At 45.2% G+C, this 10,165-nt stretch overlaps 1 long non-coding RNA gene across 1 annotated transcript; it reads left to right on the top strand.

The window, feature by feature from the left end:
• The first annotated feature begins 729 nt into the window (after nucleotides 1-729).
• LOC131517508 (uncharacterized) lies at nucleotides 730-6,472 on the top strand. The gene is made up of 2 exons (XR_009264620.1): nucleotides 730-942; nucleotides 6,230-6,472. It is a non-coding gene; the product is annotated as an uncharacterized LOC131517508 (long non-coding RNA).
• The last annotated feature ends 3,693 nt before the right edge of the window (nucleotides 6,473-10,165 follow it).

Here is a 10,165-nt window from a genome sequence, read left to right as displayed (position 1 = left end):
AAAGTTAAGTGAGCCAGAATTTAAAAATTTATCAGTGAGTGGGATGGAGGAGAGGAAGAGGGGAGGAGAACTGTGTCTACTCCCAGCCTGAGAAGCAGGCCAGACATCTGCGAGGTGGGCTGGGTGGGTTGACAGAATAGGGCCCCTCCACAAACTCTGGTGGGAAATCAAGGCTCCAGACAGGGCAGTAACAGGACAGGGCCTTGGTGTGGAAAGATGGCTGTCTGTCAGCACCAGAGTCCAGCAGCTGTTTTCCAACAGAAGGCTGACCCTTCCCTTTCCTGAGGGAAGCGTGGAGTGCCCCTCCTCCCCCTGACATTGGCTGTGACGGAGGCAGATGAGGGCCTGGCCCCCGCTAGCCGTCTGTGGGCCCCACCTCAGAGGCCATGGGGCTCCGGGCCAAAAAGATGTATGTTTCTAGTCCCTGAGGTGACTTTGTTACCATGGAGACCACCAGGCAGGCCCGTCAGGCAGGGAGGAGGTTGGGAGCTTCCTCACAGAGTTGGCCACCCCCCCTCCCCGTTCCTCCCACCGAGAGGGTGTTACCTGGGTGATGGGGAAAGGGTGCCACCCTACTGACCTCTCATGGAGGCCCTCTGCGAATCAGGCCTGGTCTCGGTCAGACTCTCGGACTCCCATGCTGCAAGCCTTCCCCTTCTCCTCTCTCCTCTGGGGCCCCTGCCCCACCCACCCCTGCAAGTCAGCCGGGCCACCCATGTGGGCAACTCGGTAACAGGAGCCTCTGTGCTCACACAGCGCTGGTTGTTTACAGACATGTGACCGCCTGCCGCCCAGCTGGGGTCTGAAGTTTAGACTGTAATGGTGATATCCTCCCCTCGTTGAGCTCTTTATCCCTTTCAAAGCAGTCTCTGCCACCGTCCTCTTCCGAAGCCTGTGAAGTCTTCTCACTTGCCAGATGAGCTGGAAGGAAGTACTGAGAGGGTGAGAAATCTGCCCCAAGAATTTCAGCCCCGGGAGTCTCGGGAGGGTCAGGGGCTGACAGCTGGCTGCGGCTGGGCCACCTCACCTCAGGCTAGAGGCAGGAAAGGCAGAAGCTGAGGCCTTGCAGGCTCCGATTCACTGATTCACTCGTGGTCGCAGGGCCAGCCTTGTGGGGGTCGTGGAGGCCATCACCTGGTGGGGAGGGCTCAGTCAGAACCTGGGCCTGCATTCTGGAACTGTCCTCCCAGATCAACTGGAGCTACAGCTGCTCACCAGTCCCAGCCCTGGGGGAGGCCGAGGGGAGGGGGGGGGCCTCTTCTCTCACAGCCAAGTTCTGAGTCCAAATCCAGGAGGCTCCCGGTGTCTTTGGGATTCTCTAGAAACCAGTCCTAGCCAATCAAGATTAGCTCCAGCAACAAAGGCTCCACATGGTCTGTTTCACTGAGACCCATTCTCTGGAGAATCCTAATACACTATGATATAGTGATAATATGTGGTCTTGTTTTGTGTGGAGGTTTAAAAAATATAAATATAAAAGGCATCACGTTGGAGGCAGCATTTGGGAACTGTTTTTTACTCAACATGTTTTGAGACCTTTATGTAGGTGTAGACTTCCCTGCCATCCCCTCCCCTTTCCCCCAGAAGAAAACATTCCCATCCTCTTAGGAAAAGCCTAATTGTTCTGTGGCTATAACAAGCAACACTTAGAACCAGTTATAAACCCGGTTTATATGACCACTCGTTTCAGTAACCTAAAACTGTGCGCTTAACCAGTAATAAGCACACCCCGAAAATAACCGGTCAGCGACAGCCTCACGCCACTCACCATGCTTCTAGGGCCAGAGGTCAACCAATTCCCGTACACTCTGAAAGCTGACCCACCCCTGAACTCCTTGGTCCCCTGGAACCGATAGGAAATTAACCTTGCTCAGACCCAGTGCCTTACAAGCACAGCTCTCCCTTGCTTAAGCAAGCAGTAAACTCAGCCTCTTGTTTCAGATTTTGAGTGGTTGCATCTTCCTTCAATACTTCCCCCAACCGAAGACTTTCTTGCGATCTAGCGCAGATTGAAATGAAGAGTTTCAGGGAAATGAATGTCTTGCAAAATCCAGAGAATGGACAATATATTTTTTTCCAGCTTTCGTATAAATTTGCTCTAAGCTGAGGCCAGAAGCCCCTTCCTTCTTTTCCCTCTCCCCTCCTCCAATATCCCAGTTCGATCGTGGTGCATCCTACGTGGTGCATCCGCAAGACAAATAAACCTCTCTTTTTGTATTATGTCCTGTGATGTCAAAAGACCCCTTTTCCCACGTCAGACATGAAGACAGAAAGGAATAGCAAAGGAGTCATCCTGCTACAATACTTAATTTCTGATATCAAAATGAGATTGTAATATACTCGTTATTTTATAACTTGCTTTGTTTTAGGTTTATTTATTTTGAGAGAGAGAGAGAGAGCACGCGCGCAAATGGAGAAGGGGCAGAGAGGGAGAGAGAGAGAGAGAGAGAGAGAGAATCCCAAGCAGGCTCAGCACTGTCAGTGTAGAACCCACAGTGAGATCATGACCTGAGCCAAAGTCAGACACTTAGACAACTGAGCCACTCAGGCACCCAAACTTGCATTTTTAACTCAATATCTCATAGACACTTCCCCATGACATTAGCTATTCTTCAACAGTGTGAGTTTTTAAGGGCTGGATTGCACTGCATCATTTGGATATCCCATAATCTGATTCATTGATCTATTGCTAGATAGTTTCTCTTTTTCTGTTGTTGCTATAAGAAACAATGCTATGGTGAACATCCTGTGGGGTTGTCTTTGTGTGTAGATCTTTCTCATCATAAAAATAAAAACAGCAGCAAAAATCAAACCCATCCTTCGATTGTGCATTCTGCTTCCAGGTGCCTCCCGATTCCGGCCTGTGCTTCAGAGCCGCATGTTTGATAGTTGCCTACCCTTTCAGTCTCTCTCTTGGCATTTCCACTCCCTTCCATAACTCAGCCCTGAGAGAGTGACCCCAGGGATTTCCATGGTGTCAGTCAGCATTTCCGGTTTTTATCGTACTCAACAGCACATGTTGTTCTTAAACTCCCAGTCCTTTCCTCAGCCTGGAAGCCTCCATGAGATCTGGTATCTGCCCGCCTCTCGCTTCATCCCATGTGAGACGCTTCCCAAAGGTCCAACACACTTGTCTTTTCTTACTTCTTGGAATCTGTGGTGCCCCCTCAGGGCCTTTGCTCATGCCGTTTCCTCTGCCAGGAAATCCCTTCCCCCCCTCCCACACCCAACCTTGCTGACTAATACACATGCATCAACCATAGCTCAGCGCAAAGGCACTTCCTCAGGAAAGTCTCCCAAATACTCCTCCCCATCAAACTGGGTCTACTCCACCATCAGAGCTTTATGGAGCCCTGTCTACTTCCTTGCAGCACTAATCACTATATCCTGAAAAATAATTCTACAACTTCATGTGTCTATTTACTATATAATTTTAAAAATATTAATCTTGGGGCGCCTGGGTGGCTCAGTCGGTTAAGCGTCCGACTTCGGCTCGGGTCATGATCTCACAGTTCGTGAGTTCGAGCCCCGCGTCGGGCTCTGGGCTGACAGCTCGGAGCCTGGAGCCTGCTTCAGATTCTGTGTCTCCCCCTCTGTCTGCCCCTCCCCTGCTCATGCTCTGTCTCTCTCTGTCTCAAAAATAAATAAACATTAAAAAATATTTTTTTTAAATATTAATCTTAACATCACAAATAATAAACCGATTTACTTTGTTCCTTAACAACAGAACATTACAGGTATTATAGAGGCTGCTTGCTCCCTCCCTCGAGTTCATCCCTGGCCTCTACTTCCTGGATAACGGCACTGTCGGGAGCTTAGTGTGATCAGCACAGGGGTCCAGGGCTTGGGCTCTGGAGCCAAACTGCTAAGGTTTGAATCCTACTGCTCCTGCTTCCTAACTGTGTGAGCGTAAGCAAATCACCTAGCCGCTTGTTGCGTATTAAATTACTCAAATAAAAGCGCCTCAGTTTTATCATCTGTAGGGTGAAGATTAATGATAGTAGCTAATGGTGCTGTTTTAAAATTCATGTATGATGTTTTATGTTAGGTGATTAGAATAAGTGCCAGGCTCCTAGTGAGTGCTGAATAGATGTTAGCTCTCACTATTTGTAATCGCTAATTTTATGTGTCAACTTGACTGGTTCCTGGGGTGTCCCGATTCGGTGAAACATTATTTCTGGAGAAACAATGTCAGTGAGAGTCTCTCCAGATGAGATTAGCATTTGAATTGGTAGACTCAGTAAAGGGGATGAACTTCCCCGGTGTGGGTGGTCATCATCCAATCCACTGGGAGCTTGACCGGAACAAATCGGTAGAGGAAGGGAGAACAGCTCTCTGCTAACTGCGCTGGGACATTGATCTTCTCCTGCCCTTGGCCTGGGACTTCCACCATCGGTGTTCCTGGTTCCCAAGCTTTGGACTTGGACTGGAACTTATACTCTCGGGTCTCCTCATTCTCAGGCCTTTTAGATTCAGACTGGAACTATGCCCCAGACATTTCTAGGTCTCTAGCTTGCAGAGGGCAGATTGTGTGTCTTCTCTGCCTCCATAATTGCGTGAATCAATTTCTTATAATAAGAAATCTATCCACCTGCCTATCTATCCTATTGGTCCTGTTTCTCCGGAGAATCCTAATACACATAATATATCGATAATATACAGTATTATTTTGGGTGGGTGTTAAAATCATATAAATATAAAAGGCATCGCATTGGAGGCAGCATTTGGAACTGTTTCTACTCAATATGTTTTGAGATCTTGTATGTCCATACAAATGGATTTAGTTCTGGTTCATTCTTTTAAAAGGCTGAATAATAATAACAATAATAATAATTCGACATATGAAAAGTCACATTTATGAATTCATTTCTATATTGATATTCCATAAAATATTGACTTTGAAGTTTTTTCCCAATTTTTTGATAGTACAAGCAATGCTGTAATGAATATTCATATACATCCTCATGCACATGGGCAAATGTTTTCCTGGGTTAAATATCTAGAAGTGGAACTTATAGGTCACAGATTATGGTTATTTCTACTTCGAATGGTTCTGGTAAATCATCCTCCAAAACGTATAATTACATATCCCTCCCCACCAGGAATATTTAAAAGGCACTTTCTACCCGAAGATCATGCTGACATTCTTTGATGCTTTCTTCTAAAAAATTGAGGTTGTTCTGGGTTTTTTTGATCTAGTGTTTTAAACTTGAATTTATTCATGTATTTTTTTAATATTTATTTATTTTTGAGAGTATGAGCAGGGTAGGAGCAGAGAAAGAAGGAGACACAGAATCTGAAGCGGGCTCCAGGCTCTGAGCGGTCAGCACAGAGCCTGATGCGGGGATCGAACTCACGAACTGCGAGATCATGACCTGAGCCAAAGTGGGATGCTTAGCTGACTGAGCCACTCAGGTGCCCCTAAACTTGGATTTATTTTTGTATATGAGTAGGAATTAATCGTGTGATTATCTACCTGGAAAACCCAGAGCACCAATTGATGAGTTCAGCAAAGTGGCTGGACACCAGATCAATATTTACAAATCAATATATTAGTAATAATGATCTGAAAACATAATAATTTTAAAATCCCATTCACCATAGTAACAAAAACTACAAAATACTTATGAACAAACTAATTAGAAATATAGAAGACCTTCATGGAGAAAGCAATAAAATTGTATCAAAAGACACAAAAAAGACCCAGATAAATGGAGAGATGTGCTATGTTCAGTAATAGGATGACTACCACTATAAAGATGTTGATTCTCCTGGATTAATTTAAAACTCCAATGCAATTCCAGTCAAAATGCCAAAAAGACTCTTCGTAGAACTTGAAAGGATGCTTCTAAAATTCGTATGTTTTTTTTAAAAGAGTAATAAAATAAATCATAAGTTAATTCAGTTGTGCCAATACCTCTCATGAAGAATCCATCCTGTCCCACTGGTTTGAAATTGCTTCTTTATCCTAAGTCAGATCCCTCTAGATGCCTGAGTTGGGTTTCGGATTCTTCATTTCTCACTTACACCTCTCGTCCAACACAAGTCATGGAGCAAGGAGGAGTTCCTTGTTGTTTCTCAAAGACTCAGGCTAAAAGAGGCCCTGTGCCTCCACAGACATGTGCTTTCAAGATCACTATGGTAGGAGGGAAGGGGCAGGGTGAATCACACACTGGCTTTTGAAGCTTCCATCGTGAAGTAACATGTTCTGTCCTTTCGCACCTCAAAGCGAGTCCTGCGGCCCAGCATAACTTCCAAAGGGGCAGAGGAGTGTGATCTGACCACGTGCCAGAAGGACGACCGGACCGTGGGAATGCTTCTAATGTGCTACCATTACATATGGTGTTTGCTGTAAGTTTCTCGTAGATAACCCTTTATCACGTTAAGAAATGCGTTCCTAAGTTTGTTTAGCGTTTAAGTAAAGAGTGTGTTCTTATCATGAATGAGAATTAAATTCTATCAAACGACTTTACGCCATTTGTTTGAGGTACACATGTTATTTCTCTCCCTTAATTTGTTAAGGCATTTATATACACTGTTTCCCTGCCCAGAACATTCTTCTCCGCTGCCTTCTCCAAACACTTTTTCTGGTTAATTCTTTCTCGTCCTTCAGAGCCCATTCATTTATTCAGCAAGTATTTATTGAGCAATACTGTGTACCAGATATAGTTCTCGCCACTTGGGATAAGTCGGTGAACAAAGCAGATAATGGCCCTTGCCTGTGTGGATCGTATTGGGGTAAGGAAACAAAATAAACATAGAAGAATGAGTAAGTAAATGATATTGCAAGCTCACGGGGTTGAGTACAATGGAAAAGAAGCAGAGACGGGTAAGAGAGATGGGGTGTTAGGAGGGTGTAGTCAGAGTAGGTCTCTCAAGAAAGTGACCATCAGGGCAATGACTGGAAGCAAGTCTAGGGTTTACCAGCCAGATATCTAGAGGCCGACTATTCCAGGAAGAGGGCAGCTTCAAGGCGAAGTCTCCGGGATGGGAGCTGCCAGGGGTGTTCCAGAAGCAGTGAGGAAGCTTGAGTGGCTGGTATTGAGTGAGGCTGGAAGGAGACGAAGCTGGAGAAAAAATGGAGAAGGGTGACCGTGAGAGCCTTGGAGGTCATGGTAGAGACTTTGAGTTTTTCTCAGTATACGGATGGGAGCCCTCGCAGACTTTTGAGCAGAAGAGGGACAGAATCTGACTTGTGCTTTGAAAGGATCCCCTGACACAGAGATGGTAAGAACTGCCTTCAGGGTGGCAAAGGTAGAAACAGGAAGACAGGAGGCACCTCCAAGAGTAGATCAGGTATGAAATGAAGATGCCCCTACGGAAAGTCGTACGAGTGGAGGTGGAGGTGAGAAGTAGAGGGGGTGAGAAGAGCTCAGAGGCTGGATATATTTTACGGGAAACACCAGTATGATATTCTAGTGGATTGTATGTAGAGTGTGAGAAAATAGGAGAAGCCAGGATGGCTCCAAAATTTTTGGCCTGAGCATTTGGAAGGATGGAGCTGGAAGACACTTTAGATGGAGGTTTCAGGTTGGGGCGGATCAAGCGTTCAGGTTTTTTGTGGGGTTTTTTTCCATGATAACTTTTTATTGAGATATAATTCACATACCATAAAATTCACCTCTTAAAATTTGGTTTTAACATTTATTTCTTTATTTACTTTTGAGAGAGAAAGAGAAAGAGAGCCTGCAGGAGCCAGTGCAAAAGAGGGAGGGGCAGAGAGAGAGCAAGAGAGAGAATCCCCAGCAGACACCGTCAGTATAGAGCCCGATGCAGAGTTGGAACCCAGGACCTGTGAGGTCATGACCTGAGCCGAACTCAAGAGTCAGACGCTTAACCGACTGGGCCACTCTAAAATTCTCTTCTCTAAAATGTGAATTTGGCAGGTTTTAGTATATTTCCAAGTTGTGCAACCATCACATTATCTAATTCCAGAACATTTGTTGATCCTGAAAAGAATCCATATTCTTTAGCTACTTCCCAATCCCCGTTCCCTGAACTGTGCCTTTGGATTTGCCTATTCCCGAAATTTATGCAAATGGAATCATATAATTTGTGGTCTTTTGGGCCTGCTTTCTTTTACTCAGTGTAATGTTTTCATGGTTCACCCACCTATCAGCACTTCATTATTTTTTATGGCTGAACAGTATTCCATTTTATGGATATATCATGTTTTGTTTATTCATCAGTTGATGGATGTTTGGATTATTTCCACTTTTTGCCTATTATGAACGATGCCACTATAAACATTCATGTGTAAGTTTCCACGTGGTCATATGTGTTTAATTTTCTTCAGTATAAGTAGGTCTATGAGTAGATTGCTCAGTCATAGGGTAACTCTTTTTTTTTTTTTAATTTTTTTTTTAACATTTATTTACTTTTGAGACAGAGAGAGACAGAGCATGAACGGGGGAGGGGCAGAGAGAGAGAGGGAGACACAGAGTCGGAAGCAGGCTCCAGGCTCCGAGCCGTCAGCCCAGAGCCCGACGCGGGGCTCGAACTCACAGACCGTGAGATTGTGACCTGAGCTGAAGTCGGATGCTTAACCGACTGAGCCACCCAGGCGCCCCAGGGTAACTCTTTTTAAAGAACTATCAAATTGCTTGCCATAGGAACTGCACTGCACTCTGACCAGCAATGTTATGATAGTTCCAACCTCCCCAGATCCTTGCCAACACTTGTTATCATCCATATTTTTTATTATAGCCATCCTTGTGGGTGTGAAATAGTATCTCACTGTGGTTTTAATTTGTATCCCCCTAATGGCTAATGATATTGAGGATCCTCTCAAGTGCTTACTGGCCGTTTGTATATCTTCTCTGAAGAAGGGTCTGCTCAAACCCTTTGTGCGTTTTAAATCGGATTATTTGTCTTTTTACTGTTGAAGAGTAGCGTTCTTTATATATTCTGGATGCTAGACCTTTATCAGATAAATGATTTGCAAACGGTGTCTCCAAAATGTGGGCTCTGTTTTAAGGCTTTAGTTCTGGACTTGTTGAATTTGAGAGGTTTTATTAGACTATGAACTATGTAAGTCTGTTAGAAAGGTGAAGGCTAAGAGATACAGAAGAGATATACAGAATCATCAGCATGTGGAAGGATACTGTTTAAACCGTGAGACTAAGTGCAGTCCTCATCAAGAGAGTAAGGATAGAGGGAAGGAAGACATTAAGGACTGAACTCTGGGCTGCTATAACATCAGAAGCTGGAGAGGAGGAGAAGAGCCATCAAAGGAGACTGGGAAGTGAGACAGGAGCAACCAAGAGAGTGTGGGTCCAGAAGCCTGGGGAAAAAGGGATGATCACCTGGGTTGGATGCTCCTGAGAGGTCAAGAAAGGTGAGGACCAAGACCATTTGGTTTAGCAACAAATAGGTCATTGGTAACTTGACTGAGAACAATTTCAGAGGAATGTTGAAGAAGAAAGCCCCATCGGACCAGGTTCAAGGAAGAGCAGAAGAACAGGAGACAGTGAGCACAGACCTCTTTTTCAAGGAGCTCTGCTGCAAACCTGGGGTGGTAGATAGAGGGAGAAGTGAGGCCAAGAGTGGTTTTATTTTGTTGTGTTTTCTCACCTTGCTCTTAAAATGGGAGACTCAGCATTATGCTTGTATCCGATGGGAATGATTCAATGGGAGTCAAAAATTGATGCAGGAGAGAGAGGGGAGAATTGCTGCAGCCGTGTCCTTGAGTAGGTGATGGGACAGGGTTGATCCCAGGGGGAAGGCTGGCTTTTGATAGGGCACAGACAGGTCATCTGTGGGAAGAGGTCGGAAGGCAGTATGTGGGTGCAGACCTGGCAGGTGGGCAGATAGCAAGCAAGAGAAGAGAACCCCAGTGTTTTCAAGGGAAGGAAGAAGCATGCCTCTGGCTGAGAGTGAGGATAGGGGAGGAGGTGTGGGGATTCAGGAAAGGGGAACTGTATGGTAAGGTATGTGGGGGAGAGCAAGTGCCCTAAGTAAGGACAGTATGAGTCCAGGCAGCATTGGGGTGCAGGCGAGGTCTGTATGCCCACTTCAGATATAACTTCCTCCAGAAAGCCTTCTCACCCCCAGACCAGCTTATTCCTCTTGTTATAAGTCTCATAGGCCCTGTGGTGCTTCTTTCATACAGCTCTGATCACAACTGGAATGAAATATCAACTGTATTCTTTAGTTCTTTAATCTG

This window comes from Neofelis nebulosa, chromosome 7 (assembly GCF_028018385.1).
Source record: "Neofelis nebulosa isolate mNeoNeb1 chromosome 7, mNeoNeb1.pri, whole genome shotgun sequence".
Lineage (NCBI taxonomy): Eukaryota > Metazoa > Chordata > Mammalia > Carnivora > Felidae > Neofelis > Neofelis nebulosa.
Note: the sequence above shows the minus strand (reverse complement) of the source record. Positions and strands in the feature narration are given on the sequence as shown.